Source organism: Eurosta solidaginis, unplaced genomic scaffold, assembly GCF_040869045.1.
Source record: "Eurosta solidaginis isolate ZX-2024a unplaced genomic scaffold, ASM4086904v1 ctg00000201.1, whole genome shotgun sequence".
Taxonomy (NCBI): domain Eukaryota; kingdom Metazoa; phylum Arthropoda; class Insecta; order Diptera; family Tephritidae; genus Eurosta; species Eurosta solidaginis.
In genome coordinates, this window is record NW_027136961.1 from 4,876 (window position 1) to 26,656 (window position 21,781).

At 37.7% G+C, this 21,781-nt stretch overlaps 1 non-coding gene across 1 annotated transcript; it reads left to right on the top strand.

The window, feature by feature from the left end:
- The first annotated feature begins 957 nt into the window (after positions 1-957).
- TRNAG-GCC (transfer RNA glycine (anticodon GCC)) lies at positions 958-1,028 on the top strand. The gene has a single exon. It is a non-coding gene; the product is annotated as a tRNA-Gly (tRNA).
- Positions 1,029-21,781: the final 20,753 nt, after the last annotated feature.

A 21,781-nucleotide genomic window follows, 5' to 3' on the forward strand; every position in this document is an offset into this window, starting at 1 on the left:
ATTTTGAAATTTTCTTTTATTTTTGTATTTTGTTGCACCACATCATTACCGGAGTTGAATGTTGACATAATTTACTTATATACTGTAAAGATATAAAATTTTTTGTTAAAATTTTACTTAAAAAAAAATTTTTTTTTAAAAGTGGGCGTGGTCCTTCTCCGATTTTGCTAATTTTTATTAAGCGTACATATAGTAATAGGAGTAACGTTCCTGCCAAATTTCATTATGATATCTTCAACGACTGCCAAATTACAGCTTGAAAAATTTTAAATTACCTTCTTTTAAAAGTGGGCGGTGCCACGCCCATTGTCCGAAATTTTACTAATTTTCTATTTCGCATCATAAGTTCAACTTATCTACCAAGTTTCGTCGCTTTATCTGTCTTTTGTAATGAATTATCGCACTTTTTCTGTTTTTCGAAATTTTCGATATCGAAAAAGTGGGCGTGGTTATAGTCCGATTTCGTTCATTTTAAATAGCGATCTGAGATGAGTGCTTAGGAACCTACGTACCAAATTTCATCAAGATACCTCAAAATTTACTCAAGTTATCGTGTTAAAGGACGGACGGACGGACGGACGGACATGGCTCAATCAAATTTTTTTTCGATCCTGATTATTTTGATATATGGAAGTCTATATCTATCTCGATTCCTTTATATATGTACAACCAACCGTTATCCAATCAAACTTAATATATATACTCTGTGAGCTCTGCTCAACTGAGTATAATAAATAAACAGCTTTTCATAGTCAAGTGTTTATATTACATTCGTACATACAAACGCGTTGATTTCATTCACCTGCAGCCATCTTCACTTTTTTGGTCAGACAGGTGGCATACAAAATCAGGTTTTACTATTTGAGCATAGCTCACAACAAGTTGGTATTGTTGTTATTAATATTTCCCCTTTCAAACGCGTTAGATCAGGAAGTATTATGATAGTATTAACAACGAGCATCGGTGGTTCAGTGGTAGAATGCTCGCCTGCCACGCGGGCGGCCCGGGTTCGATTCCCGGCCGATGCATGACATATTAACTTCCTGTTTTTTGTTATTTTTTTTTTATTTAAATTTTATATTAATGGATATTTTTTTCCTTCCCCACTATGGCGTTAAACTCCGCAAGCACGATTTTGACCCAATGATGGAAGACCATATCTGAGGCCTTTTTTCTGATGGCAGGTAGCTAACAGTGAAGGTCTACACCAGCCACTTTGCCTCAAGGCTTGTCTATGTCGGACATTACCTCAACATTCTTAGTACTACCTAAGGTACAATAGGGTACAGTAGGTAGGATGCTTAAAATGGCCCGAAGACATAGCGCAGGCGCATGGTTCGGGGTGATGAGTAGAGCGCATTTCCCACAATGTGCCATCCATCAGCAAAATAAGCTTGGAGGCGGAGGATATGGTGTACACGAAGCTTGGAGAAATGTCCTAGGAGATGTGCAATATTTACCTGTTTTTTAGAAAGGAACGTCGTAAAGACAAAGATCAAAGTTCGCTAGGAGGGGACGAAGTAGAAAGAGGCATTGATAAGCTTTGATCTAGTCAAGAAGATACAAGAAAAATGTTATTTGCGAAAAGCTAACAGGGTTGGCCCATCATTAATTAATGTAATTATATCTCCTTATATCTAGAGCATGATATATTATGGTACGACGGAAGTACTTTGAAAGACCATCCTTCTAAGGCCACTCATATATCAGCTTCAGTATTCCACTGAAGAGGGTGCAGAAGGGCGAAGTCGGAAGAAAGCCTAAAGCAACAGACTGGACCCAATTCAAACATATTGAGATACGAAACTTGGACAAATTAAAATCACAATTAAGGATCTAGCTTTATATGAATTCCCACATGATTTTTAGAGTAGTTTTCTTGGTGGGATGACATAAGGTCAATGACCACTTCAAACGGCCATAAGATCAACTGGCTTTATGCCACTTCAAAAGATCATAAGGTCATTTGAGCTTATGTCTATTTACAAAATTTCCATTTGACCTTGCGATTATTTCGTTGACATGGTACCCATTTCAAATATGGCGTTGTAACCATTTCACATGGTCATAACTTCTATTGACTTTGTGGTCACTTTAGGTAGTTAGGGGCTATTGACCTTATGTCAACCCTTTGTCAGAGATCACTAATTTGGCCTTGGGGTTTTGTGATAATTTTGAAATCTGGTCCTGAAATTGATCAAGTTAAGAGTCACGCGAAGTCATTCAGTAGTCCTGTAATCCCCTGTTCGTCGAAGTGGAGCCTGTACTTTGCCTACCGTTACACCTTCTCTATTCGAATTTGGAAGTCTACTAAGGTGTAAAAAGATTCAGAACAATTGCAACTTTAGCCCTGTAGTTGCATATGGAAAATATCAATCACAACATACCCAGGATGTGCAGTTAGCAGCTCATTGCAAACCTAATAAATCAACTCGAGAAGAACTTTTAGAATTGCACTTAAACACCCTTTACAGCAACACAACTTCCAGCATCATTAAAAATTTCTAAATTAAAAAGGAATACGGGAGACTTATATTCCTGTCCGCATTGTCTACTGCGAGTATCGAAGGAAGTATACTGATGAGCTATACGAGCTCTACGAAGATGTGAACATAGGGCAACAAATAACAGCGCAAAGTATTCCTATCGGCACCCGTTTTTGGGAGCAGATGAAGGGGAGACCTCCACTGAGTTACACTGTGAAATTAGCACCTATCTCACTAAATCGTCCAGTTTCATTGCCACACCTTTCTGGCACAATCACCGAGCATGTTTCGGCGGCTTTATTTACGACGTGAACGCGACAAATGTCTGCAATATTGTACATCCACGTCGATACCAATACGCTACCGACTGTCCAGCACCCAAATACATTGGGTGTGTCGTTTGATAATGGCCCTCATTTTGAAGAGCATGAAGCTCCAAATATACCTAAAGTTCAATGACGTAGTAACACACTCAAGTCCCTCGCTGGCAGCACACAAAACAGAAGAAACGCTCATACCTATTTATAAAGCAAATTTGCCAGCCGCGTGTACTAGACTGGGTAGATTTATTTACCGATATCGCACCATCGATTTTTCGATAGGATTTGGGCTACGGAAAAAAAGTTCACTACGTATTCCAAAAAAAAAATAATTTTCGAGTCGGTGAAAAAAAAAAAATGGCGAAAGGGTCAATTTTTCGACCAAAACATTCCCCAAAACCCAAAAAAATTTTTTTTTAAACATTTAATTGGAAAAACCTTTCCGATAACAGTTTTTTGAAAAAAAAAAATATTTTTTGGGTTGTGGGGAGTGTTCTGGTCGAAAAATGTACCCTTTCGCCATTTTTTTCGCAGGCTCCAAAATTATTTGTTTGGGTATGCGTAGTGAAACTTTTTCTTCCTGATCCCAAATCCTATCGAAAAATCGATGGCGCAATATCGGTTAACTTTCGTCCATAAAAATCAACCCAGGTTAGCGAGTTTTTTTCCAAAATGGTCTCCGAGCTTGAAAAAAACACACTTTATGAAGATGCAGGCCTGTTATAACACCGCGCCCATAACTGCCAGTAAGGAGATCTCCATGAGGATCAAACAGTTTCTATTAAATACTAAGAAAACTAGGCGTCCTAAGGATCGTGAAGAGTCCGGCCTCCAAGGAGTTATCTGCGCAAGTACTATGAAGATCTCAGCCGTTTGAACCAGATGAGCAGAAACCGTCACCATGCCGATAGATTCCCTGCGAACCTCGCTCTCAGAGCCCAATAACCGAAACACGCAGTTGATAAAGCAGAATTTCCATGAAAACGCGCGTCACTCTAGCAGAACTTCGATCTGGATAATGTAGTAGGTTACGATCTTACTTACCAGAATTAACCTGGGTATACGGAATGTTATGTGTCTCTCCATGACCAACCAACTTTGTATTTGCATTGTGGAACAAACGCCTCTAATACCCTTTCCTCTTTGTTTCATCCCTATTAAAATTGCAAGTTACCTTGGACTTCAATTGGAATAAATCGATGAGAATTTATTAGTAATCGTACCCATGGGGTGGTGCGGAAGACTGCTACAAGAATAAGAAGACCTCCACTTAGTTTTGAGAGACAGACGAAGGAATATTTGATCTTCTTTGGTGCTCCCAATGGCCTAGCTTATCTCGCAACAGCTCAAATCACCTGGGCAGTTAAGCGCGAATTCATGATGATAATGATGACTATGATCTAGCGGTAGTAGCCATCAAGCGAAGAAAGTACATACACTTTTTTTCGCATTATGTTAAATGGCTCGAAAAATTGAAGCCCAACCAGACGAGTTCAATAGGCTGGTGGATTAACAAAGCGCAGCTGATGGCTCGTCATGAACGCTAAGCGGAAAGAGTTATTTTATAGAGGCTTAAAGCCCACGGCCGCCGTGGTGTGGTTGTAGACTGTTCCGCCTAACACACCGAAGATCCCGTACTGAACTCTAGGACAAAGCAATATTAAAGATTTGGATAAAAATGTGTCTAATGGCGACCCCGCCCTCTCGGCAGTGATTAGACAAACACTACGAGTGTATTTCTGCTTCTCGGTGAAAAACCATCTGATTTGCAGATGCCGTTGGAAGTCACCGTTCACATTTGTAGGAAAATCTAAAAGGAGCACGACGCATATTTTAAGAGAAACTCGGCGATGTTATCGCGAGTTGCACTTATTTTTGTATATTTATTTAAGTGTCGTTGTCGCAATTCATCTCTCATGTCAAGTTTATGCAAGGTCCTTATGAACCGATCAGCTCTGCATAGCCTAAACTCACAATTTTCATGCAGATTTTGGAAACTTGTTGTTGCAGCGGAGTGGGGATTGTTATCAATGTTGATGACCCTTTGCCGGATGCAGTGCTAGCCCGACCATCTCAGGAGCGATTTAGTATGACCACATGAAATCTTCTAAGCCATAAAGTCCTCCCATCCCCTACATCCATAAGGAGCTTGGAATCGCTAGAGCCTCAGCTGTTAAATAAACAGGATTCGCCATGGGTAGGCAAGGTTGATAATTGGTTTGGATGATCTATATATTACGCTGGCACCGCTCGATATGGTTGCGCTACACAGCCTCTTGAACCAATGTGGTATTTTAGTCGCCTCTTGCGACAGACATACAAGCCGCGGGTATGTTCTAAGCGCCCTAACCAACTGGGGGTGATTTTAGAAGTACGCAGCTGAGAGCTCGTAGAAGTATCAGTCATCGAATTGCAATTAACTACCCTTGGTAGCACTGAAACTTGTAGCACCCGAAATACTTATAAATAAAAACAAACAATAGCCAATAATATATGGAAAATTCTATTGATTGATTCACAGGAAATGTCAAATAAGCAGCCCGTCGTCTTATTAGTAAGATAATATTCCAAGCCCCAATGAGACTAGACAGCGAAATGCTACGAGCTAACGCATCAATTTAAATAACACACAAAGACCATCTATCTAATGCTGCTACTGAGTTCATTGAACTCAGCAACTCTAATCAAATAATTTGGTTTGCAAATATAAAGAAATGCACTTCACAACGTATATTAGTACGTGTGTCTCTGTATGTGTGTGCATAAATTTGTATGTAAATATAAACAAGACACCTCACTGCAATGAATAGATTTATAAAACTCATTTACTACCTGTTATTGTATTGTTGATATTGTTGTAGCAGTAAAAGAATATTCACACGAGGCTTTTGTTGGTAAATAATAATAAAATGCAAAATGCTAAAAGCAGCAACAATGAACGCAAAAATAAAAGCGGCAAAAAGCAACGCAGTCAAAAGCACTGCAACAACACGCATTTATACATATTTATGAATATTTAATGACAACAAAAAAAACCCTACTTTTCGCTACAACAAAAAAATGTAAACAAATGCAACAAGCAACGTAAATAAGTTTTCTACCTTTGGCTGAACTCAAATTGGCATTGCAAGCTTTTGGCAAATGAAAAGACTTAAGACAGCAACTCGTGTGCGCGCATCTGCGAAACGAGTTCTTTAATTTGATATTTTGTAGTGAGTTCAGTTTCATTTGAGGGATTCGCATTTTAAATGCGTTGTGCTGTCAAGGGTTCTATGTACGGTTTTTTTTTTTCGTTTCTTTGTGAATTTTAGTGCGTTCAAATAAATAGCGACACATATAGACATGATATGTAAATTTTTAATGCGTTCGCCCTCAGTTATACACAGAGCTTATTCCCATAACCCAGTGGTGTTGCGTAGAATTGAGAAGTGGAACTTTTGTTACTTACTTTTGTGATGGAAAAGTAATAGACAAAAAACTTGTATTGTTCGCTATGGAAAAACTTTATAATGGTGTGTGATGTAACTTTTGAGTTTTTTTTTTTTTTTTGTTTTTGCTTTTATTCATAAAGATCTCTGCTCGCAATTTGGCGGAATACTTAATCTAAGCATAAGGTAAGTGTAAGATTATGCGTAGCCTTTGGAAATGATATGCTATGCGGGGCAATATGGAATGTATAAGTGTAGACGTAGTGTATGGGATTGGTATGCTGTATGTGGGGATTCAGAATGTAAGCGTAAGTATAGTCACTACATTGTAGCGTATTGTAAAACCAATGTAGCCGCAACCGAAGCCGGCGTGTTATTATAATAATAATATAAATTAGTTATGATCGTGTTATCAACTTATTATGGCCTAGTCATCGGTTTGTTATAAATAGGTGTGTTAGCGACGAGTAACCGAGTTCATCAATGAGCAACCGAATTTTTATAAAGTGTTACCGTTTTTTTTATCAAACAGTTATTGATTATTGATCGAAAAGTTATCGATGATTTATTGAAAAGTTATCAATAACTAATTAAAGTGTTATCGATTTATTGTCAAAAAGTTATCGATGATTTTACAATTACAGGAAAAGCTCTTAGTGAAAACTCAGAAAAGTTATCGATTAAATAATTAAAAAAAATCATTGATATATTATCAAAAATTTAAAAACTCTCTCTAGCAAAAAGTTATAAGTTTTTTGTAGAAAAGCTATCTATTTGTTATCAAAAATGTATCGATTTTCTATCAAAATGCTATCGATTTGTTATCAAAAAGTTATCTATAATTTTACGATTTGTTATTAAAAAATTATCGATTCGCTATTTAAGAGTTATGAATGTGTTATCAAAAAGCGATTGATTAATTGGCTACGGAAAAGGTATCGATTCATTATCGAAAAGTTAACGATTATTTCAATAAAAGTTATCAATATGTTATCAAAAGATAAAGATTTGCTACCAAAAAGTTATCAAAAATGTATCGGTTTGCTATCAAAATGCTATCGATTTTCTATCAAATATTTATCGATAAAATTACGATTTGTTATCGAAAAATTATCGATTCACTAGTGAAAAAATATGAATTTGTTATCAAAGAGCTATTGATTAATTGGCAATCGGAAAGTTATCGATTATTTCTATAAAAATCATCGATACGTTATAAAAAATTTATAGATTTGCTATCAAAAAGTTATCAGTTTTTTGTAGAAAAGCTATCGATTTGCTATCAAAATGCTATCTAATATAGAATAGTTATCGATTGTTTAACAAAAAATCAGCGATTGGTTACCGGAAAGTTAACAATATGTTATCTATTTGTTATCGATTTATAATCGATTCGGTATTGAATCATGCTTGGGCCATAGCGGGAGTGAATCATGCTCCCAGCCAGCCAGCTCTGCTTTACTTTTTGGTAAATTTAAATCTCTAATTAAAACATTAAAATCTTCAGTAGTGATGAAATAATGTTTTGGTTGTTCTTGTGTCGGTAAAAACTCCTTATCGGCATTGCTTTTATAAGAACTAAGAGATGATCCACTTCTCTGCGATAATTTTTTCGGTGGCTCTGATACTGGTAGTGTCAGATCGTGTGCGACTGGAGCAGAAGAAGACTCAAGATCCGGATATTCGGTAGGTTTTGCATTTTTACCTCTACGTCTTTTACTCGGATTCACAATGCGAAAGTAGCAGTCTTTAATGTGGTCTCTTGTACTCGCCAGATTCTTGGTGTTGCAAATTTCATAGATCTTTTCTCACCTCGATACCAACCTAAAATATAGAAAGAGAAATCAATATGTCTACTTTGTTTAATTTACTATTTAAATAAAATTTGCTTGCATTCCATATATGGAGCCCATGTCTTGTATTGATTCCAAAAAGTATAACGCAAATATGCTTCGTAGGCTTCACATAGGATGAGACATGTATTTAGTTCATATTTTATATCTCGAACTTTAATAAATTGCCCACATATATAAAAAAAAAGCATCAGGTTCATATTTACACTTTCGCGACGACATTTTAAGTTATTCTAGATTTGTACAAAACACCTCTAGCGTCATGAGTATTGTTACTTTAACTATTACGAAAGCAGACTTTATACCGAAAAAAGCTATTTTCGTTTTTGTTTATAATAAAACAGAAAATCATGAAATAAATTTTAGGACAAAGAACAAATTTTTTTTGTAGAGTCGTATTATTTGCTATATAAACAGGAAATAAGATCCATATCATTACTGATGCCTGGTTATATCCTGATAAAAAACATTATACTAATACATAGATCCAACTTCTGGCTGCCAAGCCAGGCATATGTCTTTATGCTGCAAATCAGCCAAATTTGCTTTCGAAAAGCTAATCATGCAATATACAAATAGATTCTTCACTCGGCTCTTGCGCATGCTCTGTTGGACTAAGCTATGTAACTGAATTGTGAGATTATAATTTTCACTCACTCTACTGAAGACACAATGACGAGCAATACACGCACTCACGGAAAAGAAACCAAGACATAAATCAAAGTCAGTGTCAACGAGACGTCGTGTAGAAGGAAGAAAATGGAGGGTGATTTTATTTGTCTACAATCAACCCCAACATACGTAATGTATGTCCTGCATGCGATGTGTCCCCACATGACACCAACCATCTTTTTAATTGTGATGTGGAGCCTACGCCTCTACCACCATTCTGTCTTTGGTCCGCCCCTGTTGAAACTACCACTTTTCTCGGACTCCCATTAGAGGAGTTTGATGACTATTTGTGTCGTGCCCATGGAATGAGGCGAATCACTGTTAACACAACAACAATAACCAAACTAACTATCGCCTGTTGTTGTTGTTATGAGTACATTCCCTGAAAGCCTTGGGGAATGTTATCGATGTTGATGGTCCTTTGCCGGGTGCAGATCCGGTACGTTCCGGTAACAAGCACCATAAAGTTACTAGTCCGACTATCTCGGGAACGATTTGGTATGACCACATGAAAACTTCTAGGCCATACCGCCCCCCCCCCCCCCCCCAAATCCCCTAGATCCCTCAAGTGTTCGGGTTCGGCAAAGCTTCGGCTATTAACGAAACAGGATTCGCCACGTGTAGGTGAGGTTGACAATTGGTTAAGAGAAGTTATATAATGCGCTGGCAACCCCTTGAGAGGATAGACGACAGACATACTTACTGCGGGTATATTCTAAGCCCCCTAACCCGCTGGGGCTCTAACTGTCGCCTCGTCATTGTCGATGTCTTATGAGTGTTTTATCATAAAATACCGTTTTTCTCAAAAACTGTGCATAGGTGGCTAATGAATAAACGGGACGTGAAGGGGGTTTCCTAATATAATGGATCTGATGCATAAACAAAATATCCTCGCTTTAGTCACAAACCCTAATCTGGGCAAATGCTCGAGTTTTATGAATGAATCCAAATATCTTAATAAGAGAAGATATTCACTGTTCCATGGTTCCTGTATCCTGTAGGTAGTGTAAATTTTTAGGGTAAGGCTTGGGCAATAGTAGCAAGATTTTAGAATACTTCCATGCCTAGCAAGTGAGCTTTTAAACCTACAATTCTTCGTCTTTCTAAAACTGTTACTAATCTGGCAAGTGCATTTTTTCTCCACTACAAGCTACATAGGTAATCAAATGACAAACCCTCATTTCGTATGCTGGGAATAACGTACGCTTTTCGCCTTAAATATTGTGCCTTGAAAGCGTAAAAATCAAAACAACGCAAATTTTCCTTTCTTGCTCCTTTACCAATTGATTGTTCATTTATTTTTGCTTTTTTGTTATTTTTATCTTTACAACTAGATATTCTCGATTCGCTTGTCAATTTCACAACAGACCAGTTTTAATACTCCGCCTAACTAGAGAACCGAACTGCCTTCCAGTGTTCTGTGCCGATTAGTCATGTTCGATCCTGTTCACAGACAAGAGATGAGTCATTACAGCAAGTGAATACATATGTATATGTGACAGTAAATTGTATGTACATATGTCATGGTATATATGTATTTTTGTGTACGCGGAACCTGTGATAGAGACACAGGCAAACGATCTTTGGCCGTTACTGAAATCAGCACCAGCTCGAAGCTGCCTCCTTTACCCATTGCATACCTATTTTTGTACATACAAATCGAGTATTTTTTGTACATTTTCTGATTACTGCCTTCTTTGAGCAAATATTGTTTTTTGTTATACCTTTTTGTTTTTCTTCTTATTTGTTTTTGATCTCCTTTTCAATCGTTGATTGATTATTATTTGGTATATTTATTTTGATCGCCAAGTGTTCAGTGCTGTGAGGTCGGCGAGATTTGAATGTGAAACAGATTTTTAATATGCTTAGCACGTCAGGTTACCTTTGAGGATTTGTATGCAACATGTACATACATATGTATGCATGTATGATTGTGGATATGCCAGTTTGTAAGTGATATATTTTACGGTATAGGACCGCTCGCATACTGTTCACGACAGTCAAAAAGTGCCAACAATTTTTCACTGATGCAATGGCCCTTACGCTTAGAATCTCACGGTATTATACTGACTCTAGACCAGAGGTCTGGTTCATAGATGGATCAAAATTTAATTACGGAACAATTGGAGTCGAGAGCCGAACTTCAAGAAATCGACACAGGATGCGACCCCACTATTTTTGAGGCAGAAATCTATGCAATAGTAGTTTGCGGTAGAGAATATCTACGAATAGTCTTATCTTCGAAGAGTATCCTCATTTTGTCAAACGGCCAGGCAGCCTTACGCATTTTGCAATCTTACACAATTTCTTCTAAGCTAGTGGATGAATGCATTGGAGTTCTAAATGATCTGGGAGCCAAAAGCAAAGTTTTGTTGCGATCGGTTCCCGGGCATCACGGACATGAAGTAGTAAACAGGCAGACTACGTAGTCAATGAGGGTGTCATAGCAACATATAATGGTCCAGAGCCCTGCTGTGAACACACAAAGGCACACACTAGGGAAACTAGGAGAACCGTATGTAAATTGGAACAAAGTAATTCAGACAGCTGGGCAAAGACAAGCCAAATTGCTTATAAAACAAATAAATGTAAGGCGTGATGACCTCCGAAGTGATTTTAGGCCGAGCTTCTGTTCCAATTTGCGCCGTGCTCCTTATAATTTTTCCTACAAATTTGCGGGACGGGACCTACATATTTTATACCACCTCCGAACGGCATCTGCAAGGCAGATGAGTTTTAACTAAACCCTTTACATGGCAGAAGTGCGTGCCAAACATTACCGTGGGGCGACCCCGCTTAGAAAAATTTTGTTCTAATTAAAAAAACTTGTTTCGGTGTGGTAGGCGGGGCACGCTACCAGCACACCGCGACGGCCGCTGATTTACTGAGCTGGGGGATGAAACGCCGGATCACAACTCTGCGAATGCATCGCTCTGGTAAGGCAGAGACTTCCTCATCTAGGTGGCGTTACTCTTAATCCCTTCTTGATATGAATTAAAGACCCGAAGAAGTACCTAAATACATTAAAAGCCCCCACATGCTATCCGAAATATTGAGGTCCTTCAATTCAATTCTAACTAAACCAGAGAAATACCCCTAAGAATTCTCGCAGCTTCATTTCCATTTTCTACATTTTGAAGAAATGCTGCTCGAAACGCCACCTCTTACTAAAGGAGCCGCTAAAGTTTAACGGTGGCTCCATCTTCTATGACTGATGTATGCAAGTACAATCCACATTGTATGTCGTTCACGGCCAGGAACAATGACGAATGAAATCCCGCACATAACTGCCTAACTTTGCTACTCCAGTTCCATTAGTACCAGAAATGTCTTAACTCTCTGGCAGCAAAAAAATAGTTTTTAGTTCAATTAACACGAGATGGGAGGGGAAGTTGCAAGGAAACTCGACGTGTTTTTCACCTACCTAAACTCAAGGCAAAATCGGATATGTAGTGCCTTCAGTAGGCCCCTGAAAATTACTCCCGTACGTCAACTTCACTAAAACTAATTGGAATTTAAGGAAAGCTTCTTCGCTGCCTCCTGTACAGCTAAAGATGTTCGACAAGGGCAAAAAGAGTTACACAATAGCACAACTCTGATTTGGTTTTCTTTATTGGGGAAGCCGTAAAACCAGTCCTATTGATTAGCAACAGTGGCAACTGTAAGGGAGTCGCAATTGTCAAAGATAAATAGGATAGTGAAAGTGTTGCGAAAGAAGAGAAAAAGGAATAGGGTGGTGGAGGTGCAGAGACGCATAAGGGAGCAACAGGGGAGAGGGGGAGTGACTGGAATAAAATATATGAAGAATAAATGGATACGGACACACAGGCGGGTAGTAAAAGCTGAAGAAAAGTAAGCGAATAAGAAGAATAGAAGTGTGAAAGGAGTATGAAGTGATAGAAGATAGTGAAAAAGAAGATGCAGAAGGAGGGAAGATAAAGGAATCGAGAGTATGATGAAGAGAAATAGTACAAAGCAAAAGTAATATAAATAGGGACATTGATATGAAAAAGATACGGGTTAGGACATAGATCTGGAGAGGGTTAGTAACGGCGTTTGAACAGGAAAGGGAGAAAAAGTGAGGGCGAGGACGAGAGAGGTGATGCAGAAAATTGAGTTGATGAGGGGGAGATGGAGATGGAGATGGCGGTATGGAGGTATGGAGGTATCATGCTTACCTACCAAACCAAAGTTCCTAAGCTCAATATTTGAGAAAAAGCTTTTCTAAACGAAATAGCTCCTCAACAGTAGTTTGGCTAGCCTTTCCAGTGTACTTATGTCAAGAAACGCTTCTCATAAAAAACTATTTGAGCATATGTTGTTAAAAAATTAAAAAGATCATTTCACCTACTCCAAAAATTTGAAGAGAAACTCGGGCTGAACATCTGTCCGATATTGACTGTGGGTAACTGTACATTTATACTATTGATATTTAAAATATAGTCCTGAACTTTTTCATAAATACACACAATTTTTTGTAAGCGGCAGCTTTTTGATATTGTTTGATCTTTTAAAACCTCGTAAACATTTATTGATGTTCAAAAAACTTTTTTACTAACAGATCCAAACGATTTTTTCAATGAAGTTACATTTTACCTTCGCATTTTCTCAGCTCCTTTTGTGCAGTTCAAGATAATCTTTCGGCAAGGCCATTGCGTATATTCGCAATGCAATAAAGGAGTGAAATAATGAATTGAGTATTCAAATATTCGATTTCATTTTTTGGGCTTATGAGTATGTACAGTGTATATAAATATATACAGTAGCGACCGCGAAAATAGCAGTACCAATTTTCATCAAACCCTTTTTCCCGATAGTTTCAACAAGCATTTCTATGACTTTATTCTATGATTTTTAAGAAAATTCGAACTTTTATATATAGAAAGTGGACGTGTTTATCCTCGGATTTTGCTGGAGCTGGAGCACATCAACCTTAAATAAGAAATCTACACACCAAATTTCGCAATTTTACCTGTAACCGTACTAAAGATATCCCAGCAGAAGCACGTGAAAATCTGTTTTAATGAGTAGGTGCTGCCAGGCCCATTTTTCAAAACTTTTATGTTTATTGAGCTTGCTGCATGTAGCCAACCTACATGCCAAGATTGAAGATAATGGCTCAATTAGAAATCGGAAGATCGCATAAACCAATTTATAGGAAATAATCGATATAAAAAAATGGACGTGGTTATATACCGATTATGGTTATTTTTATGGCAAACCTTAATCGCGGTCAAAATAGGCAGTATGTCTTATTTCATTACAGCAGTTTTATTCAAATGAAAGTTATTGAAAAAATACATGGATGGGCGAACTGATGAATGAGCGTTTTAAACTTTAATTCTCTTTCGGTCGAGGCTACCGAACTTTTTGGTTGACTTATATCGGTGGGGGCGATGAAAAATCGATTCAAGATACCGGGGAAATCAGAAGACGCTATCGAAAAAGTGGTACTGGCTACTGATTTAAAATGTATATAGACAAAGACGAATGCGACACATATTCCTTTGCCTGTCGTAAGAAGCGACTAAAATAACAAATTGTTTCAAGGGGTTGTGCCACGCAACCCAATTGTCAACCTCACCTACCCGTGGCGAATCATGTTTTTTTAGCAACCAGATTTCTGGTGACCCGAAGTTCTGTTGTTGTTGTTGTTGTAGCAGTGCTTCGCCCCACCTAACAGACGCGACCTATCACAAACTGTCATCAATATCCTCAAACGGGAGTCCAAGGAAACTTGCTGTTTCAACAGGGGTGGACCATAGGGAAAGGGGTGTTAGAGGCGTTGGTTCCACATTACAATTAAAGAGATGGTTGGTGTCATGTGGGGACACATTGCAAGTGGGGCATACATTTTGTATGTCGGGGTTGATTCTGGATAGGTAAGAGTTTAACCTGTTACAGTATCCAGAACGAAGTTGAGCCAGAGTGACACGCGTTTCCCTGGGGAGTATGCGTTCCTCTTCCGCAAGTTTTGGATACTTTATTTTGAGTACTGGATTCACCGGGCAATTCCCGGCATAAAGGTCCGACGCCTGTTTGTGGAGTTCACCAAGGACCTGCTTGTGTTTTTTCGCTTCATACGGCTGGGTTCCCAGGTGCCGTATTTCCTCAAAATGCTTACGGAGATGACTCATTAAGCCCCTAGGCGGTGCTGGTTCATCAATCAGATGTCTGTTGGGATGCCCAGGTTTCTGGGTATTCAACAGGAACTGTTTGGTCAGCATCTCGTTTCTTTCCCTGATGGGGAGTATTCTCGCCTTATTATGCAGATGGTGTTCTGGGGACATAAGAAGACAGCCCGTGGCAATTCTGAGAGCAGTATTTTGGCAGGCCGAAGTTCCTTATGGATATTGGTGTTGGGAGAGTTCCATGTGGTCATACTAAAGCGTTTCCGAGATGGTTGCGCTTAATGGTGCTTCTTACCGGAGCGTACCGGATCTATATTCGGCAAAGGATCATCAATATCGCTAACACTCCCCACAACAATAGACATTACAATGGACGCTCCAATTCGATCTGCATAGCGCAACATATCTAACTATTACTTGTCCATCTTGATCACAGTTACCAACCTATCTCCTCAAATATTCAACGAAGCAAACTCGTAGTCTAGTCCATGGATTTCCGAATCACTGTTACGGCATAGCACAAGTCTTATTCTAACTCGAAATGTATTTATTTTCAAAGACTTTTATAAGTAACATAAATTGAAAAACAACAAATTTTTGGGAGTGAAAACAAAAGGCGTTGTCCGTAATTATTTTATTTGTAACGAATTTATGTAAATTTCGCTTATTAAAACCTTCTGCTAACGTTCGAATCGCTAAACTGTTAAATAAATCACTCCAATATTCTGTATTGCAAAATGGTCTTTATTAGACTACTTTGCGAGTAGAACAACTATACTTCACAATTATACTTCACTTCGCAACTGATAGCATGTTTAAATCAAACTGATTAGTTATTACTCAGCTTGCGCTGCTTTTATACTCTCTGTTGACTTTTCCGCATATTTCTCCAAAGGTCTGGACGTTTCACTCTCTAGAACTCTTGCAGCCCATGCCTTGTTACCATGCATATACGTGTATATTTGTAGTTTATAGCCATACGCTTGTGTAGTGTGAGTAACTTTTTCGGCTGATGACTACATGTGTGTTTGTGAATCTCTTCGTCACCTTCTATGGCTGCTTCATGTGTTTATTGCTGCGTGATTATTTACTATGAGCCTATTGATGTCAACATTCGCCACAATATGAAGACTTTTATAAGTAAAAGTCCCAAATAATTATTTTAGAAAACTCAAAAAAATTAAAAATTTGCAAAATAATTTTGGGTGACTTTAAAACAAATTTATTGGTCAACTTTATTTTGAAAATTTTTTTTCATATATGCTGAAATTTCTGTGATTTTTTTGAAACTCGAAAATCAAATAATTACTATTTCGGGTGTTTGTCTAAAACACCATTCGGAAACAAAATTAGCCAAAAATCAATGCGAATTTGGGAGACCCATAACTTGTAGTTTGCTAGATTAAAATAATATGGGTTGCAGAACTCATAGAAATACTCAAAGAAACTCAGATAATTTTGAAATATGAAATATTATCCAAATAAAAACCAGAAATTTAACACAAGTTGCCACTGATAATTTCGTGCTCTCTGCTGTACATGTTGTGATTATGCATAAATATTAATTTTTATCAATATTCTTATTCAGACATGCCAATAAAAAATATTCGCCGGCGAGTAATTAAATAATTTTCAACGGATATTTTTAATCAGCGACAATTTAATTAATTCGTTAGGCTTGCGCAAATCCATTTTAGAAGAGGTTCATTGTCTTAAAACTGTATTTTGCATACTGAATTTTTCTGTTCATTACATCTTTGTTGTTGTGTTATTTTTGTAAATTTATTGCTCTCCTTGATATACCTTAATTAAATTATTACTTACTCACAAAAAAGTTTATAGAGACAATGAAAAAGCTGCGCCAATTAAAGGGTGTCAATGTTAATAAGAAAATGGAGTACATACACCCATACATACATACATACGTATGTGATATGAAGTAAAATAAAATGTCTTGCATAGAGTGGCTCCAAAGAACCGGCTTGTAATTAATTTGCATTTAATAGGTTCATACAGGCAAATTATGAATGGCTGCAATTAAGCGGAGTAAGTTGCTACTAATTAGTTTTATAGTACCTTTTGAACTTAAGAATGTATATTTTATTTGTTTCCAAGTACCTAATAGAGTTCAAAGTACCAGAATGTATCTATGTAAGTGTAAAATTATCTTTCGGAAAACATCCCACTACTTGATCTCTTTAATAAATGATGTCAGGAACATAATGCCCACCTGCAGGGTTCTTGAAAATACACCTTGATATTCATCAAACGGCCGCCACCGTGGTGTGATGGCAGCGTGCTCAGCATACCACACCGAATTCCCTGGGTTCACACCCCGGGCAAAGCAACATCAAAATTTTAGAAATAAGGTTTTTCAATTAGAAGAAAATTTTTCTAAACGAGATCGCCCCTCGGCAGTGTTGGGCAAGCACTCCGAGTGTATTTCTGCCATGAAAAGCTCTCAGTGAAAACTCATCTGCCTCGCAGATGCCGTTCAGAGTCGCCATAAAACAAGTAGATCCCGTCCCGCCAATTTATAGGAAAATTTAAAAAGGATCACGACCCAAATTGGAAAGGAAATCGGCCTTAAATCTCTTCGGAGGTTATTGCGCCTTACATTTATTATTTATTCATTCACCAAACTGGTTCTTAGAAATCACTAAAAATATACAAAATACATACAGGGTCAAAGGTAATCAACCCATTCTGTAATTCTTTCAAAAATATCCGTGCAAATGAAGGTGGCTTTAAAATTGACCACGGCGGTGTTATCGCTGTCTTATGTATGTCTTTTGGTTTAACCGGGACCTGGTAGTATATGCGCCCTAAATTGTTGAAAAAATTGTACATCCGTAAGAAAGGTTATTAAAATCGTGTACATATGGGAGGATATCAATCCGACTCAATAAAAGCATTAAGTTTTCTGAAATCTCTTCATGGTCTTCATTTGCCGTTTTTCTTTCGAACCATGTGAGCTTGCCTATTGACTTTTTAATGGTCAACATATGCCAGCTTCCTTCAATGGCTCGATTTAATTTTAGGTTGCTCTTAATAAATCGGGTGAAAAGCAAAGAAGCTTTGTGAAAAACGGTGGTCCTATTGTGACAATACAGTGCGTAACATGATATGCAATGTCCTTCGACGCCCTGCGTAATGAGCGCGTAATGTCTTTTAAATCATTACCCCTCAAACATTCTCGGAGTGGTTATAATCAGAGCAAATGTTAAGGATATTGTAGCGCTGTTCCTAAGGGAAATGCCAAACGCAGGCTATGTCAAATGGGGGCAACGGCGGAGAATAAGAAGAAGTGGAACTAACGTTATATATTTGAAAATTCGAGAAAAATTTACAAAAGTTTTGAGCTTTTTATTTAAAGTTCTCTGAGTTTTTCGAAAACAAGAATAGCAATATGTTACCATAGCGTTCAAATTTTCAATTGTAATATACTAAACACTTACATTTCTGAATTTTCCGAATAAATTTGCTGTATGTCAAGAAATGTCCAGTAATAGCAGGAAATCATAATTTAAATTTTTTTTGCAGCTGATAAAGAACTTTAAGCTAATTAGATAACAAATGTTAACTAATAGAGCCACTTGTTGGTTAATTAATATCTAAGGCAACTAAGCCAGGTCAAGAGTAAAAGAATAGAATTTATTCCACATAACTAACGAAAAACTTAAGCAACGAACTTGGCTGCCTAGAGGAAATAAGCTAACGTTTAGGGCCAGGTGTTAGTTTTCCGCAGGCAATATGGTTATAGCACAAACATTAAACAAACAAAAATGTACGTAAAACAAATAAGAAAGTCTAAGTACGGGTGAGACCGAACATTATATACCCAGCCGTGCACTTGAAATGCTGTTGTTGTTCACTCTGTGTGGTTAATAGTGTTATAAGGCTGCGCAATAACACATAGTACATGATTCTAATCTGAACTCATTTTCGTTCAAAAGAAGCAAAAAGGATACAAAGGCTACAACAAATGAACTTCAGAGGGTAAAAATGTAATTTTCCTTCGGATATGAGGATTTCCCTACAAAAACTGTTTATTTTAAAATAAAGATGCACAAGAAAAATAAACATAACAAGTAAGGAAGGTTAAGTTCGGGTGTAACCGAACATTACATACTCAGTTGAGAGCTATGGTGACAACATAAGGGAAAATAACCATGTAGGAAAATGAACCGAGTGAAACCCTGGAATGTGTTTGTATGACATGCGTATCAAATGAAAGGCACTAAAGAGTAATTTATGGGGGAGTGGGCCATAGTTCTATAGGTGGACGCCATTTAGGGATATAGCCATAAAGGTGGATCAGGGTTGACTCTAGAATGCGTTTGTACGATATGGGTATCAAATGAAAGGCGTTAATGAGTATTTTAAAATGGAGTGGGCCTTAGTTCTATAGGTGGATGCCGTTTCGAAATATCGCCATAAAAGTGGACCAGGGGTGACTCTAGAATGTGTTTGTACGATATGGGTATCAAATTAAAGGTATAAATGAGGGTTTTAAAAGGGAGTTTTGGTTGTTGTATAGGTGGTCGCCTTTTCGAGATATCGCCATAAAGGTGGACCAGGGGTGACCCTAGAATTTGTTTGTGCAATATGGGTATCAAAAGAAAGGTGTTAATAAGTATTTTAAAAGGGAGTAATCCTTAGTTCCATAGGTGGACGCCGTTTCGAGATATCGCCATAAAGGTTGACCAGGAGTGACCCTAGAATCTGTTTGTACAATATGGCCATCAAACGAAAGGTGTTAATGAGTATTTTAAAAGGGAGTGGGCCTTAGTTCTATAGGTGGACGCCGTTTCGAAATATCGCCACAAAGGTGGACCAGGGGTGACTAAAAAATGTGTTTGTACGATATGGGTATCAAATTAAAGGTATTAATGAGGGTTTTAAAAGGGAGTGGTGGTTGTTGTATAGGTGGTCGCATTTTCGAGATATCGCCATAAAGATGGACCAGGGGTGACACTAGAATTTGTTTGTACAATATGGGTATCAAAAGAAAGGTGTTAATGAGTATTTTAAAAGGGAGTAATCCTTAGTTCCATAGGTGGACGCCGTTTCGAGATATCGCCATAAAGGTGGAGTAGGGGTGACCTTAGAATTTGTTTGTACAATATGGGTATCAAAAGAAAGGTGTTAATGAGTTTTTTAAAAGGGAGTAGTTCTTAGTTCCATAGGTGGACGCCGTTTCGAGATATCGCCATAAAGGTGGGCCAGGGGTGACTCTAGAATTCGTTTGTGCAGTATGGGTATCAAACGACAGGAGTTAATGAGTATTTTAAAAGGGAGTGGGCCTTCGTTCTATAGGTGGACGCCTTTTCGAGGTATCGCAATAAGGGTGGACCAGGGGTGACTCTAGACTTTGTTTGTGCGATATGGGTATCAAATGAAAGGTGTTAATGAGTATTTTAAAAGGGCGTGGGGCTTAGTTCTACAGGTGGACGCCTTTTCGAGATATCGCCATAAAGGTGGACCAGGGGTGACTCTAGAATGAGTTTGTACGATATGGGTATAAAATTAAAGGTATTAATGAGAGTTTTAAAAGGGAGTGGTGGTAGTTGTATATGTGAAGGCGTTTTCCAGATATCGACCAAAATGTGGACCAGGGTGACCCAGAACATTATCTGTTGGATACCGCTAATTTATTTATATATGTAATACCTGCCAAGATTTTAAGGGTTTTTTATTTCGCCCTGCAGAACTTTTTCATTTTCTTCTACTTAATATGGTAGGTGTCACAACCATTTTATAAAGTTTTTTCTAAAGTTATATTTCGCGTCAATAAAACAATCCAATTACCTTACCATGTTTCATCCCTTTTTTCGTATTTGGTATAGAATTATGGCATTTTTTTCATTTTTCGTAATTTTCGATATCGAAAAAGTGGGCGTGGTCATGGTCGGATTTCGTTCATTTTTCACACCAAGATAAAGTGAGTTCAGATAAGGAGGTAAACTGAGTTTAGTAAAGATATATCGATTTTTGCTCAAGTTATCGTGTTAACGGCCATGCGGAAGGACAGACGGACGACTGTGTATAAAAACTGGGCGTGGCATCAACCGATTCCACCCATTTTCACAAAAAACAGTTAACGTCATAAAATCTATGCCCCTGCCAAATTTCAAAAGGATTGGTTAATTTTTGTTCGACTTATGGCGTTAAAAGTATCCTAGACAAATTAAATGACAAAGGGCGGAGCCACGCGCATTTTGAAATTTTCTTTTATTTTTGTATTTTGTTGCACCAAATCATTACTGGAGTTGAATGTTGACATAATTTACTTATATACTGTAAAGATATTAAATTTTTTGTTAAAATTTTACTTTAAAAAATTTTTTTTTTAAAAGTGGGCGTGGTCCTTCTCCGATTTTGCTAATTTTTATTAAGCGTACATATAGTAATAGGGGTAACGTTCCTGCCAAATTTCATCATGATATCTTCAACGACTGCGAAATTACAGCTTGAAAAACTTTTAAATTACCTTCTTTTAAAAGTGGGCGGTGCCACGCCCGTTGTCCAAAATTTTACTAATTTTCTATTCTGCGTCATAAGTTCAACTCAACTACCAAGTTTGGTCGCTTTATCTGTCTTTTGTAATGAATTATCGCACTTTTTCTGTTTTTCGAAATTTTCGATATCGAAAAAGAGGGCGTGGTTATAGTCCGATATCGTTCATTTTAAATAGCGATCTGAGATGAGTGCTCAGGAACCTACATACCAAATTTCATCAAGATACCTCAAAATTTACTCAAGTTATCGTGTTAACGGACGGACGGACGGACGGACGGACATGGCTCAATCAAATTTTTTTTCGATCCTGATTATTTTGATATATGGAAGTCTATATCTATCTCGATTCCTTTATATATGTACAACCAA